Here is a 6,000-nt window from a genome sequence, read left to right as displayed (position 1 = left end):
ACAGCGTTGGCGCGGCCTAGAGCTCGGCGTCGGGCTTGCCCTCTGTCGCCGAGGAGCAGAGGTGAAGCTAGCTGCGTGGACCACAGGGTCCGGTGGCTGTACAGCAGAGGAGACAGCCTCAGCTAAACGAGAGGCATACAACGCCTCATGGAATGTCGGATCAGGCTTACGTAGCAGCTCTGAGCGCAGCTTACCATCCCGTAGACCAAAGACCAAGATGTCGCGGGTTAGAGTCTCAGGGGTGAGGACGTGCAGGTCGCATCGGCGAGCCATTCGGCGCAGCGCGGCCACGAAATTGTCAACAGATTCCCCAGGGTTTTGGCGTCGGGAGAACAGTTTAAAACGCTCTAAGATGTGGTTCGTGGGGAGGTCACACATAGCCGTAAATTTAGCAAGCAGACATACCGGGTCCTGGACACTCTCGCCTTGTCCATAGATGAATGACTCCGACCGCTCAAGCGCTTCGGGACCAGCCAGGTTCAGTAAAAGGGAGGCTTTGACCGCAGGGGCCACGGCAGGGTGAGCGATTGTGGCATAATGCTCAAAGTCACGTCGGAACACACTCCAGCGATGAGTGATGTCTGCATCAAAGACCAAGATGTCAGGTTTGCGACAGGCAGAGGCCATCACGGCACAGGGAGGGGGAACTGGAACTAAGAAAACAAAACCCGACAAACTGAAGACGCAGGAAGAACCACTTCTGACACCATGTAGAGATGGTTCCCGCACACCATTGTATCTTTAACTACTTTAATGTACACATATCACTGCCCTAGCTGCACATGGTCTGTCACGATCCCTGGAGCCCCTGCTAGGGGTGGGGAAGCTACAATTATACCAACCGGTGAGGGAGTGGTTAACATGGACATCGTCACTATCAATTAAAGGAGTACACACATATCATCTACAGTTGTGTTCTGTCACCAGACACAAGGACATCATGACAAAGGCTCCCAATGTATTATAGACACAAAATGCTGGAGTAACTCAACGGGACAGGCAGCATCTCTGGACACAAGGAATGGGTGACGTCTCGGGTCGAGGCCCTTCTTCAGACCCCCTGTACTTCATCTCATCACTGGTGCCCCAGCTGAGAACAGGAGTATCATCGAGTTGGTGCTATACTTGGCCACATGGTCATGGGTGTATAGTGAGCAGAGCAGGAGACTGAGCACGCAACTTTGAGGGGAATCAGTGTTGACGGTCAGAGTGGAGGAAATGTTGTGATCGGTTCTAATCATCTTAGGTCTGGTGTGCAGGAGGTCAAGAAATCAGTTGCAGATGGAGGCCACAAGGCCATAATCCCGGAGTTTAGAGCTCGGACATCCTTCATTCTCATATTTTAAGAGCACAAAGCCAAAAGAAATGGCAAAGCTTACCTCCAAAGATACACAGTCACATCTTGGTGATTATTCTAACAAGAGGCTGATCTAAAATTAGCATTGAGCATTGAATGACACCAAGCTGCTTCGTATCTCTTTTCTTCTTGTTTGCAGTCATGTCAGATTTTAAATTGTGTTTTTAAGAGCATTTAATGAGTGAAACTGACAAATGGACGTTAAAAAAAAAAACTTTGCAGGATCAAAGCGTTTCGGGTCGAAAATTAACACGAAATGTCACCCATTCCTTCTCGCCAAAGATGCTGCCAGTCCTGCTGAATTACTCCAGCATTTTGAGGCAATTGCATTGATGGCTTCAAAGGAATCGTAACGAAAGCTAACTTTTTGTGAACAAGTTCTAACAAGACAATTTAAATAATGAATTAACTTATTTGAAAGTATTACCAGTGTCACTCCATATGTAGCATTCCGTGAATTCAAGTGCTTTTCAAAGAGTATCATGACCTCAAATGCTGCTGGCTCTGATCAATTCCATTGATTTCTGTGCAACATGATTAACATCTGTCTTTGTATCTTTTGGGGGGGGGGGGGGGGGGTGGGGGGGTTAAGCACCTCACCTAGCACTCTGCACTTTATACTCTCATTTAATGTGCAATCAATAATTTACCTGCTCTCATTGATGGTTCTAAATTCAGCGTTTACATGCTTTAAACTCTAGGTTAAATGCTTTACCTTTTACCGTTTACATGCTTTAATCCCCTGTCTATATGTATTGTACTGTATTGCACTGTCTAATTTGTATTGTACTGTATTGTATTGTACTGCACTGTCATCCCCTGTCTATATGTTTTGCATTTGTATTGCACTATGGCCCCCAGAGGCACTCTGTTTCGTCCCATTCGTTGCATGATCTGTAAGGAGTGGAATGACAACTAAACTTATCTATCTATCTATAATTTGTTATTGGACACAAATCCATTCTCTGGTTGACTGATTGTGTTAAATGGGATGCCATAGAGACTGATGCTCGATTCTTAGCAATCGGCGATTCGGCTCAGGGGAACAAATGTTGTATTTTCACGTCAAGAATATTGTGAGTACAGATGAGATGTTGTGTGTCGAGTCAGAAGGCAGAGTAGTAGCAGGAAGCTTTGAAAGTGTTGTTTGACTAGCTCATTGAGAGGCACAATAGCCAATGTAAAGAAGTAAAGACCAGAAATGTCTAGAGTGGGAGATTTGATTGTGCTACTTGGGAAGGTTTAAAGTAGATTGTCAGGGGGGGAGGATCCCAGCGCAGAAAGGAAGCAGATACATTGAGGCCGAAGAAGGGTCTCGACCCGAAACGTCACCCATTCCTTCTCTCCCGAGATGCTGCCTGACCTGCTGAGTTACTCCAGCATTTTGTGAATAAATCGATTTGTACCAGCATCTGCAGTTATTTTCTTATACATTGAGACCAAATACTGGCCAAAGAGATCAAAATTGGCACATAAGACAGGTATGTGTAAGGGAAAGATAGATGAAGATCAATAGTTTAATCCGCATTAATTTCAACGCTGAAGGCTTCACAGGTAAATTGGACAATCTCAGGGTGTGTATTGGCCCGGACTGGGATATGATGGCCATAACCGTAATATGGCTGAAAGAAAGGCAGGATTGGCAACTCAATATTCTAGTGTATGAATGCTACATGCATGATAGAGATGCGGGTAAGAGAGGATGGTGGGTTGCCTCTTTGATCAGAGAGAACATAACTACAGTGCCTTGAGGGGATAGTCTTGCGGAATCGCCCAGTGAGGCTAAATGGGTAGAACTTAAAAACAGGAAAGGAATAATCATTTTGATGGCACCGTATTATAGACCGCCACTAGTCAGCGGGAATAGAGAAGCAGAAACAGATGGGAAATTGCAGATGGCTGTAAAAATAATAGGGTAATATTAGTGGGAGATTTTAACCTCCCAATGACTGGGTCTCCTATAGTAGGGCTTGCATGGGATGGAATTTGTTACATGGGTCCAAGAAGGGTTCTGTAATCAATATATAGAGGGTCCTAACAGAGGGCACAACACCGGACCTTCTCCTGGCGAACGAGGTAGAGCAAGTAACTGAAGTGTCAGTGGGGGAACACTTAGGGACCAGTGACCTTAATTATTAGTTTTAAACTTGATATGGAGAAGGATAGGACTGGTCCACAAGTTAGTGTCTTAAATAGAAGCCAGGCTGATTTTTGGAGGGATAAGGCATGAACTTGTAGAGGTCAATTGGAAGAGTCTCTTTGGAGGTAAGAGTTCGGCTGGTGTGGGAGGCTGTCAAAAGTGAGATAACTAGAATATCGAGCAATGTTCTTGTTGGGGTGCAGGGTAAGGCTGAGGAGATTTGAGAACCTTGGTTGACGAGAAATGTTGAGGCTCTGGAAAAAGATGGAGGCGTGCATCAGATTTGGGCAGTTGGGACCAAGCAAATCCCTCTGCAGGTATAAAAAGTGTGGGAATGCACTTAAGAGGGCAATCAATAGGGCAAAAAGAGGACATGAAAAAGCCAATGTAATGGAAAATCCCAAGAGGTTCTACAGGTCTATTACAAGTAAAAGGATGGTGGGGTAGAGAATGGGCCCCTTTCAAGATCCACACGAGATGGGATGGTATTAAATGATTACTTCACATCTATTTTATACTTGGAAGATCATAGAAGCTAAGAAATTAAGGCATATAAATTGTGAAACCTGGTACACAGATGAATTACCTAAGATATTGGTATTTTATTGTGCATTTGGGTGGGATAAATTCTCAGGACCTGACCAAGTGCATCCTCAGATCTTGTGGAAAGTGAGGGAAGAAATCGTAGAGGCCCTTGCAGTGATATTTATATGACCTTTAGCCACAGGCGATGTCTGCAAGGCTGGAAGGTGGCTAATGCTGTATTGTTATCTTGGAAGGGCAGCAAGGAGAAACCGGAGAACTACAAGCCAGTGAGCCTAACATCAGTCATAGTAAAGTTGTTGGAGGGGATTCGTAGGGAAAGGATCTGCCAGCATTTGAATAGGAATGGACTGATGGGGATGGTCAGCATTGCTTTGTATGTTGGGAATTGCCTCACGAATCTGAGTTATTTGAAGAGATCACCATGAGGATTGATGTGGGTAGCGACGTTCTCTTTATGGATTTCAGTAAGGCCTTTGACAAGGTCCTGTATGCTGGGCTAGTCTGGAAGCTTAGATCATGTGGAATTGAAGGTGAGCTAGCCTATTCGATTCAGAGCTGGCTTGGAGGAAATAGTCAAAGGGCCATTGTGGATAGTCCTTTTCTGATTGGAGCCCTGTGGTGTGCTATAGTAGTCAGTGCTGTTTATTATCTAAGTTAACAATTTAGATGACAATGTTGTTAACATTGTTAGTAAATTTGCACATGACACAAAAAATGGTGGTAATGGGATCTAGGTAAAGGGATTTAAATGGTGGAAAGGGGTTTGGCTGCGTGCACCCAACTGAATCCACCATCATCTGCAGCCCTTTGCCCTACCAAGGACTTCTTTTTCTTTTTAATTGTAAATCCTACTTGAAAATGCGCATCAATCCATTGACGTTGAGAGATCCCAGGGCGGCAATGGAGAATTTGAAAGCATCACGAGCCACTGGTCCACGTATCAGGAACACTTGGAAGACCAGTAGGGACGGAGGGCACCGTCCCACCCATGACATCAGGAGCCTCCTGCCTCATCTGTGGCAGAGTTCGTAGGTCCCACAGTGGTTTCATCGGTCTTTTCAGAACTCGCAGAATGGGGGCAAGTCATTCTCAATCCTGAAGGACTGGCTAAGATTATATTAAGTTGCACAATAGATCCACTACCACTCATTGCTTTTTCAAAGGTATTCCAGTCCGTGAATTTATTTTTCTGGGTGTTTTTACTTCACATGAAGTTATAGACAATAGACATGCAGGAATAGGCCATTCAGCCCATCGAGCCAGCACAGCCATTCAATGTGATCATGGCTGATCATTCACAATCAGTACCCCGTTCCTGCCTTCTCCCCATACCCCCTGACTCTGCTAACTTTAAGAGCTCTATCTAGCTCTTTCTTGAAAGCATCCAGAGAATTGGCCTCCACTGCCTTCTGAGGCAGAGAATTCCACAGATTTACAACTCTCTGACTGAAAAGGTTTTCCTCATCTCCATTCTAAATGGCCTACCCCTTATTCTTAAACTGCAGCCCCTGGTTCTGGACTCCCTCAACATTGGGAACATGTTTCCTGCCGCTAACGTGTCCGGTCCCTTAATAATCTTATATGTTTCAATAAGATCCCCTCTCATCCTTCTAAATTCCAGCGTATACAAGTCTAGTCGCTCCAGACTTTCAACATACGACAGTCCCGCCATTGTGGGAATTAACCTAGTGAACCTATGCTGCACGCCCTCAATAGCAAGAATGTTCTTCCTCAAATTTGGAGACCAAAACTGCACAGTGCGCCAGGTGTGGTCTCACCAGGGCCCTGTACAACTGCAGAAGGACCTCTTTGCTCCTACACTCAACTCCTCTTGACATAAAGGCCAACATTCTTTCTTCACTACCTGCTGTCCCTGCATGCTAACTTTAAGTGACTGATGAACAAGGACACCCAGATCTTTGTACTTCCCCATTTCCTAACTTGACACCATCCAGAT

The sequence above is a fragment of the Rhinoraja longicauda genome, chromosome 14 (genome assembly GCF_053455715.1).
Source record: "Rhinoraja longicauda isolate Sanriku21f chromosome 14, sRhiLon1.1, whole genome shotgun sequence".
NCBI classification, from domain to species: Eukaryota; Metazoa; Chordata; class Chondrichthyes; order Rajiformes; family Arhynchobatidae; genus Rhinoraja; species Rhinoraja longicauda.
The sequence above is the reverse complement of the archived record's forward strand: the minus strand, read 5'-3'. Positions refer to the sequence as shown.